Source organism: Cupressus sempervirens, chromosome 4, assembly GCF_028749045.1.
Source record: "Cupressus sempervirens isolate cs-2001-9-10 chromosome 4, ASM2874904v1, whole genome shotgun sequence".
Classification (NCBI taxonomy): domain Eukaryota; kingdom Viridiplantae; phylum Streptophyta; class Pinopsida; order Cupressales; family Cupressaceae; genus Cupressus; species Cupressus sempervirens.
The window spans coordinates 173,087,245-173,097,743 of NC_143121.1; positions in this window are offsets into that span (position 1 = coordinate 173,087,245).

Sequence of the window (10,499 nt, forward strand, 5' to 3'; positions counted from 1 at the left end):
TTGGTTGAATCAAAACTGATTCCCAACTTCAATCTTCCTTTCTCCATATCATCTGACTTTTCCTCTAATCCAATAGTTAATTCCTTCACAAATGTTTCATTGCGTTCTTCTCGAAGTTCACTAACTACATTTCTTTGATCTTCATTATCTTTCTTAGTTCTAGAGTTACTTTAATGATTCCTTCTGTCATTTCTGAAGTTTCTTCCATTGTTGCTTTTGTTTCCAAAATTTCATGATTCCTTCTATCATTTCCAAAGTTTCTTCCATTGTTCCTTTTGTCCATTTTGTAGTACTTTTCTATATGTCTGAAGTTATTACATAACCAACATACTAGGGATTTTCTTCTAGGATCTATTGATCAACAGGTGTTTGACAGTTCCAGGCTACGTGTCCAAAGTTGTTACACTTATAACACACAATCTGCTTTCTTTCTTCATAAGGTCTTCTTTATCTTGATGTCCTCTCATTAGATCTTCTTCTATTTGTAGGGTTATTATTTCCAGACATTCTACTATTCCTTTTATCATTATCATATTTAGGATTCTTACAATTAATTGCTTTATGACCAATACCATGACAATTATGATAATAAAAAATTGGGACATGATTAAATGACTTATTTGTACAATCTCTTTTCATATGACCTATTTCATTAATGAAAAACACTTACCTTGAAATTCATACTTGGCTTCCTTAAGAGATTCCACTTGCTTAGGTTCGTCCAATTTCTTACTTTCCTTGTCTTGTCCAACTTCTTTAGATTTAACAAAAGATTGACTAGATTCAATCTTATCATCAGATTTATCTTTTTCTTTCAGATATGATCCACTTTTAGGTTTCTTTGCAGAGATGTTAAATAGGTAACCAAGACCAGTCTTATCATAGGTAGGTCTTTGCATTGACATTGATTTATCAAGCTTTTCTCTACTAGAATAAAGCTTTTCAAGATGTAGCTTTCTCTAAGTTAGTTCACCTTTTCACAATAGTGTTGTACTTATGAAGTTCTTCATGATCTTCTTTTAATGTTTCAAATTCATATGTGCTCTTTGCTATATTTACTTTAAGATCTAAATTTCCAGTCTTCAAATCAAATTCAACTTTGCTAGGATCATTCTTAAAACTCAACTTGAGATTGGTAATATTCAATTCATGCTTCAAGATCTTGTACTTTGTCTTCAATTTTGAATATTCATCATCACTAGTTTCAGATTTAGTAGATTCAGGCTTTTATTTTAGATGTTCAATCCTATCCTTCAGTTGTCCAATGTATACTTTAGAGTCTTCATATCTATCTTTCAACTTATCTCTTTCTTCAATAAGGAGATAAATTTGTTCAAGTGCCTCTTCAAGTTTCTTCATCGACTATTCCATATCCATAGGGATCTTACTCAAGCTGTTAAGCCTCTTCTAAGTAACTATGCTCTGATACCAATTGTTAGAAATAATAGTCCACCAAGATAACTTGGGGGGGGGGGGGGGGGGGGGGGTGAATTAGTTATCCAATTTAAACATTTATCAACCTTAATTAATCTTAATCATGCAACCAAAGTAAAAAGCAACTATAACAAGATGCGCATACAAAATTACACCAAATTTGTTAACTAGGGAAACCCTTGATCAGAGAGAAAACTCAAGTGGGAATGATGCCCACAAAGATATATATATTCCTTGTTAGAGGATGGACCTTGTTAGGAGTCTATATACACATTACATACATAAGAATCCCTATTAGGAGACCTTGAATACCTGTTAGGAGTTGTGGACAATGTGTGCAAGAAGAGCTCACTACCCAAACATGCACTTTCAATTACAAGAATAGCTCACTGCCCAAACAAGTAATTAAATTTCCTCAAATATAGAAGTATGGATGTTGTATCTTCTTTCAACTAATCTCTAACCTCAGCTCAATCTTAGATCACAAAATCAAGTTATCAAATTCACTTCTACATATGATATAAATCTTCATATTCACAACTTTTGCATGTTACTTCACCATAATCTCACAAGATGTCTTTGCATAAATACCATGCCTTTTCACAAATTGCTACAAGGTTGGCTAGGACCAAAATAAACTTTCCCAACTTAGGGTAAACATCTAGGATGTCGTCCTTAATCGATCAAGTAACTATTTTGTAAACAAGATAATTCCTTTACCTTTCATTCTGATGTTATGTACATCTTAAACATCTCTTTTTTTGTATTGTATGTACTGATGTCCGAAGTTATACACATAATCATAAACATGTATACTATTTCCATATATCTTCTCTCTTAAGAATAACATCATATAAACAAGTTATACATAAAACAATAAACTGTTGTAAACCATTTCCAAACTTAGACAATTTTCTAAGTACCAAAAAGCTAAGTATCTTTATTTCTAAGGTTTACTATAAGCATGTACATCATGTGTTGCCATTAATGACAATATTTACATATCTGCATATAGCCAGTTGTCAACAAAGTGGGCTTAACCATAGAGGAAACCTTTTTAGTTAAGTGCTATTGAGCTAGAGTAATACTAGGATGGGTGACCTATGAGTAAGTCCTCATGCTTCACCTATGTGAGCACCACCGAGATGAAATGAATGCTAAGTAGTTGAAATAGGTTCTTGTAAAAAAACATGGGTCAATAAATTTGATTAAAAAACTACATAATTGAATCTTGACAACAATCTCTCTCTCTCTCTCTCTCTCTCTCTCTCTCTCTCTCTCTCTCTCTCTCTCTCTCTCTCTCTCTCTCTCTCTATATATATATATATATATATATATATATATATATATATATATATATATATACATATACACACACACACATATGTTTATGTATGCATATATGTGTATATGTATGTGTGTGTATGTGTATTAGAAAGGAGTTAGTAAAAGCCCTCTTAGGGTGCAAATGTATGGAGGGGGCCTTCCTAAAAAAATTCAATGGGTGTTGTTGATTTTCTTAAGAATTATTTTTGAGTGAGAGGTCTCATGAATTTTGTAGTGGAGATCATTCTTAAAAGTTTAAACTCTACAATTTACGGAAGGTGGTTGTCTCATTAAATTTCTTATTTAGCATAATCATTCATGTAACTTAATAAATCTAAAAAATAAATAAAAATCATGTGATTGACAAATGGCAAAAAGAAGCCTACAATGGTTGGGCTATTTCTGAACCCCATCTTTTCCACCTCCACAAGCCTTAAAAAAGAAGAAGCCACTTTTGAGACAAAAAAATCAAATTAATCGTGCACCAATTTTATTTTTATTTAATGAATCTCCACTCCATAAAAATGGATGCTAGGGGAGGTGTACCGATAGCTGTTATAACTAGCTTTGCACATCTAGAAAGGTTAAAATATATTTGGGGTTGTGACAATTATTTGTGGTTGTCTTTATATGTGACATGACAACTCAAAAAATGTTTTTTTGGCTTCTAGGTATTATTAGAGGTCCCTCTAGAAATTGTTAAGCATCCAAGAGTAAAAAAGTTCACCATTTTAAAGTGTTGCCCAATATCTTTTTAATGATGCCCTAATAATCTTGTATTTTTTGCTATAAGATATAATTTTTTAACGATGTCCTAAAAATCGTACATTTTTAAATTATCATTAATATATATTAATGTATATGAATATGTGTATATACATACACACACATATGTATATTTATATGTATATAAATGTGTGTGTATACACACACACACACATATATATGTATATGTATATACACATATACATATATGTATATATGTGGGTGTGTGTGTATGTATGTATCTATACATATACACACATATATGTATATGTATAGATACATACATATATATGTATACACATATATACATATACATATATGTGTGTGTGTGTATACATACATACATACACACACACCCACATATATATCTATTTATGTATCTATACACACACGCGCATATCTATATATATATATATATATATATATGTACATGTGTTATATATACATGTGTGTGTGTGTAATAGTCGATAGGTTTTTACTGGGGTGAGAGCCCGTTGGATTTTTTTCACACTACTGCTTGTGACAAAAAATTTAGATAGGTCACCAGTAATAATATCAGTGTATTGTCTTGGATAGTAGTAAACATTTTTTATAAACAATTTTGGGTTACGAGATTTCCAAACACCCACTAACTTTAAATCATACAACTATACAAAATATTTAATATAAAACCCCTACATGCATCTTATCCCAAATTTTAGAGATACAAAGTTGTGTTGTTTGAAAAGGATCTTGTGAAGGATCAGACATCGTGATACTTGCAAAACCACTGTCATCCGACCCTTCTCTAATGTCTCGTAGACAACTGCACTTGCATGTTCTCAAGCTATTTCATGTTTTGATCTAAGTGGCAGTGTAGTTGCTCATTAAATATGCACTAATCACCCCTAACTTAATATCCACACCCATTATGTTTTTATGCAGAGCCTAATCAGACTCAGGTTAATTTCTTCCACTTTATTCAGTGTGGTTTCCCCCATATTTTACTACAGAGGTTTGGGGGCAACACCCCTTGCAAGGTCCTAGGGTAGAGTCTCAGCATCAAAAAGCTTGTATAAAATGGCTTAGGGTTAGGGATTTCATTATGTATGATGGTATTTTAGCTTCGCGCAGGGCTATTGAGTTGTAAGGGATTAGAGATTGTGATCTACTTGTAATCATTAGATAATAAGAATATCAGACTTGTTGTTGGTGGACATAACTTGGTGATTGGGTGAACCGCATTAAATATTTGCATCTTTTGTTCTCTTCTATGCGATTTATTATTTTATGATATTGTTTTTACTTGCATGTAATTTTATTTTTGTCTTGTTAACCCTAACACACTAGATTGACAATTCACAAATTAATCTTGTTTTTTTCCTAGAAAAGTAGGAATCTCCACGTCGACCTGTAAGGTCACATTCTTGTGACATTGACATATATTAGGGGCCCTAAAATAAAGATAAAACAACTTTTCTAGAAATATCTTGGGGAGCAATTTCTAGATCTACATGCATCAAATTGATATCCTGCTCCTGCACACATAAAAACTTGGTTTTGGGGCTTTTCCTTGGTCAAGCTCTAGATTGAGGAATCAACCTTGACATTGAAATGTAAATGTATTTAAAGGAAACAAGATAAATGTAAGTATTCACCTTTCTTATAAAAACCATTGTCAATAAGGATTTTTCTTTGTATGTTGTACATGTTGAATTTGGTATGAAGGATGTAGGATATCTCCACAATTCCAATGGATATACCATAGAAATATGATGGAGTCATGGATGAAAGTGTGCATCAATGAAGAAGATAAGGAATGAATCAATGTAGATCTCCTCCCTTGATGACCAATAAAATTTTAGATCTTGAAGAGGAAATGCACACAAAGAATCTTTGAATGCATGAAAAACTCTTGCTTGCTTGAATGCTTGAACTCCTTGCCTAGTAGATGTCTTGTGAATGCTTGATGTGATTTGATGCCTGATGATGACGAGATGGGAAAATTAAGACTCCAAGCCTCCTTTTATACTATTTTTCAAGTGGGAAAATAATCCAGACCGATTGGAAATGAGAGAGTTAACTTTAGGTTGATTGGGAAGTAGAGAGTTAAGTCGATTGAGAAGTGGAGAGTTAATTTCAATCCAACTAGGAAGTGAAGAGTCAACTTTAGGCTAAATGGGAAGTAAAGAGTCAACTCATTTTACCCCCTAGACATTTTGGGCTTTGGGCCCCTCAATCCCTGGGGTCAAGGTTGACTTGGTTAACCTTGACTTAGTAAAGTTTGACTTATGTTGACCTAGACTAGACTAGGTCAATCTGGGTCGACCCAATCCTTAAGAAGGGGACAAGGGAGCCTTAGAAAGATCAAGTATATGTTAGAAGAAATATGGAAAAAAGTGGAAGGTAAGAGGGAAAAGGGAGCACTAAGCACAGGTCCATCCATGGTCCAGGAAGTTGTTATGGAAAGGGTGTTAAAAGGAAAGTGCATCCATTTTAAGATGGTACATTTTGACCCCACTTTAGCAGGAGTATGCTTTTCCTTAAACTCTTGGTAAAGTAGATCAAAAGAAAAATTTGATCTTATCATGACTTAGGAGACAAAGAAACCATCAAGTTGGAAACAATGCATAGATTTGAGAATAAACCCAAAAATTATACCAAGGCATAAAGGCTAAAGTACTCTAAAAGCCATACTCAAGTTATGTATTTTTGCCTAAGATATTTGAGTCTTTATCATATCCAAAAGTCACAGTGAGATAGATGTCACTAATAAGCAAGAAAGAGAGAGAAGGGAGTGTGATTAACTTTTCCTATAAGGTTTGTGTTCCTTATTGTGAGCCACGCCAAGAAGATAGGATTGAATAGTCTATCAGTTTTGTGTGCCCAATATTCAATCCCACAAAAATGAAAAAGATGGGTAGGGTCAAATGGTCCTAGGAGTTTGTGTTCGTAATGTTGGTCCCAATCGGTACTTGGGGGGGTGAATCAATACCATTTGCTTTAACTGGTTAAGATCTTTTACCAATTGAATATATTGTAACAATCACTTGAGAGCTAGCACCATTATGAATTCAATGAAACAAAGTCATATAAACTCATACACAAGAGTACTCAACAATGAACACACAATTTTTTGTATGTGGAAACCCTTGATGAGAAGATGAAAACCATAGTGGGAATAATATACCCACTAGCCTTTTACTGTAGATAAAAGATTGCCCTATTAAGAGCTACAACATGTTCCTTTTGAGAACCCATCCTGTTAGGAGTTTCTATAATTTGTTAATATTATGATCAACATGTTAAGGCTACCTTATTAAAGGACTCTTTTTGAGAGGCACCTAGTTAAAGGATTAAACATATGCTTATAGTTGAAGCATGCTTTGATAGGGGCTTACAAACTAATTACAATGGTTAGAGACTAATCAAATGTGATCTAATCATGTAGCACTTTGCTGCTTAGTAGATCTCTAGTGAATATCTTTGAGATGTCGTAATCTCCCTTTGTATAATAGGTGTACTCATTGATCTCCTTAATATCACTCTTCCTTTCTCTCCTCTTCTTATGTTCATAGTATACTATGTTGCTTCTAGTTAGGTGTGGCTCTCCATTCTTCACCTCCCTCCTTAATGGCTTTCATCTGTCATTCTAATTTTTATTCTTTGTAATCCCAGTGTGACATTCTTTTATTTTTTCTCCAACTCTTAATCACTCTTATTTAGTAACTTCCCTTTCTACATACGTGTTTATACTTTATCTCCCTCTCTCTTTTTTGAATGTGTGAAGTCACCTCTTATCTATGGGTGTTTGAACCCTTGGAGAATATCCCACTCAAACCAATGGATTCAAAATGTTGAGTAGTTCACGAGTGACCCATGACACCTATGTTGTAGGGTTTAGAGTAGTAGCGATGTCAGTATAATGTGGATCTCATCTTTATTTGTTTGTCCCCTCTATGTTCCATTATTCTTGTTATAATACAACCTTAATTTGAATTATTTCCATACCTACTCTGCCATGTCACCATGATGACTCCTCATGCTGGTTGGATTTTTCTTAGCCTAATATTATTCCTCTATGCTGACTAGTGAAGATATCTACTTGTACTCAAGAAGTGTACATCCTTCAGTTGATTACTAATTAATAGAAACATACTTATGCTAACTATACTTCATAATTCCAATGTGACCGGTTGGTCTAAAAATCTCACCCTCTGGCATTGATGACAAAACATACACCTTGGTAGGTTGGATGTTGGTAGAATCTTTACCAGTGATCAAACTTAACCATTTTTCTATGCTTTTCTGCCATGTCTTGTGTTGTGATCCTCTTTCATTATATTTTCTATTAATTCTTCAATTCTTCTTTGTTGTTCACATTGTTAATCTCCCCTTTTCTCTAGTCTTCCTCTTTCATTATCTTCTCAGTTTCTCATTTTCCTACTTATTAACTTTTCTTATCATCTCCCATATCTTTCCCATTTCATCATCTCCCCTTTTTGTATCAATGACAAAGGGTATGTTGCCTTTGTAGTTTCCAACTCCACCTTCCATGTGTCTGGAATTTTATGGAGTGCATGGGTCAAACTGATGATTTCTAGTAGGCATTGTTTGACTTCTTCAATTGTGTCTCTAGGACCTAAGCATAGTAATGCATCTACCTTAGTGATATGTTCATGGATAATTCTTATCATGGGAAATAAGATACATCATACTTTAAAGAGTGGAGTTCCTTCTGAGTTGTGTTGTAGTAACCCAGTTGATCAAATGATGCTTTTATTGAAATTGACTAGTGTGCATATTAACTAAACTAGTCAGAACATCGAATGATGTTTGAGTGACCTATAGTGCTTGATGAACTATTTTTACCAAGTCATTTAGATCTATTAGAAAGTTCCATGAATCTGAGATTTGTTGAAGGATTGCAGAGATGCCCTTCAACAATTCAATTATAGCATTCTTGATTTCTGCAAGTTGTTGTAAGTGGTACTCAATCGATTACTTGAGCTTGTCTTTCTCCTTCCTTTTTTTGATTGGGAATGTTCCAACACTAATTTTTGCATACTACAATATGTGTCTTAGTTGATCAATATGATCAGTAGTAGTGTTACTTTTTATATCACCAAGTAATCCTATGATCAACTTCTTTGCTTTGATTATATTATGAAAAAATTCTTTTTGTAGTCTATTTTATTTGTCTTGGTGAGCTTTCTTAATAAAAGATTGTGTTGATTCAATTCTTCATTACTTGATACGCTCTACCTGCATACATTGTCTCAAGATTCTCCACTTCCTGAGTATGCCATTTGAACAATTATTTTGCATCTTCAGAGATTTAAGACGAAGACAATGAGGATGGTATTCTTCTCCTCATCATCCTTTTCCTTTTAGATTGTTTAGAAGTTTTGCTTCCCAGTTGTAACTTTATTTTAATGATTTGAAGCTTTGTAGTATTTTTGGATTTCACTAGTAATTGAGATTGGATCGGTTGGTTGACACCCTTCTATGTGGCTTGTTTCTCTTGTGGATATTTCAAGACTTTTTCCTCTTTTGGACTTCTTTGGCCTATGCCTCCTTTTTTGTCTCCAGGTGATAAGATTTTCTCCTTTTGTTGGGTTTTTGGTAGTTTTCTTGGCTGAGAGTCATCTTCATCTTGCCTTTCCTTATGCTAATTTGTATAAGGCTTCTTTGTGTCTACTATCAATTGAACCCCAACTACCTTTGAGGTATCATCTATTACATATGTGATTGGAGTTGTTTGTGACCTCTCTATACTTGGTGACCTTTTGTTTTCTGTGACTATTGTGTTGTGCATTTTTGTATATTCTAATTTTATTAGTGAGGTCATAGGGTTGAATTTTATAAGCTCTTCATATAACATGTCCCTCAACTTCTATTGCTCTATTGGTTCTAATAAATACAATTGTCTTTTTCTGGCCCTTATCATTTGGATTTGGTCTGGTCAGAGCTTTTACTTGTTTTGCCGACTTCCTTACACATACAATCTCTACTTGATCAGTTATCCATTTCTATTCTTTGATTTCTTTTTCAAACATTTATCTTTCCTTTCCTGTTGTGATCAATGCAATATTAGCTTGTGTTAATAATTCTTCAATACGTGCATCTATACAGGTTTGTCTATCTTCTGGTGCAAATTCTAGTTTGACCTTTGCCAATGTATCATAAAGTATTCCTTTTAGATGTGTGACTTTGATTCACCATTTTTTTATTATAACATCTGATAGTTCCTTTGGTAGATCCTTCTTTACCATTTTTGGTATTCTATTGTAAACCCTCATACTAACTAATACTACACTTATAAAATTGTTTTGACATTTGTCTCTCATAAGAGCATATTTTTACCTTATGGTGTTGTTGTTTCCACTATTCATAATGTCACTTAGTATATCATCAATTAAGAGTGGAGGAGTGGGGTTACCACTTCTTACTTGTCTTACAATCCTAATGTTTGGTCTCTGTTGTGCAAGTGCATGTTTCTCCTTTACCCCTTCTTCCATCTTCTTCTTCTTGCTCTCATCTTTGCTTCTTGACTTAGGTTTAGGTGAGGTAGTTTCTCTTCCTAAGTTGTTATTTTCTTCACCACCATTGTGTTTCTTAAGGCTTATGGACTTGATATTGGTTTCCTTCTTCCTCTTGCTTTTTTCATTTATCTTCATTTCTATTCTCTTCCATCTTTTTCAATTATGGATGTTGTGCATTTTCTTGTTGTACTAGTGTTACACACTAGTAGCTTGTCATCAATAGGCATAGACAAAATTATCTTTATAGTTTATTTTTCCTCTTCTTCTATTATCTCATACTAGAATATGGTGAGCTAGTGAGTTCTGGGCTTCACCATTTCTATCTTGTAATAGTTGGTGCTAGCTAGAAAACATGTTTCATTATTGTATTCTTCTACTAGTTATATTGGTACTCTCTTTATTTTTCTCACCATATCCCTAAATGTATCAAAATATCTTTTGAAGTGAACA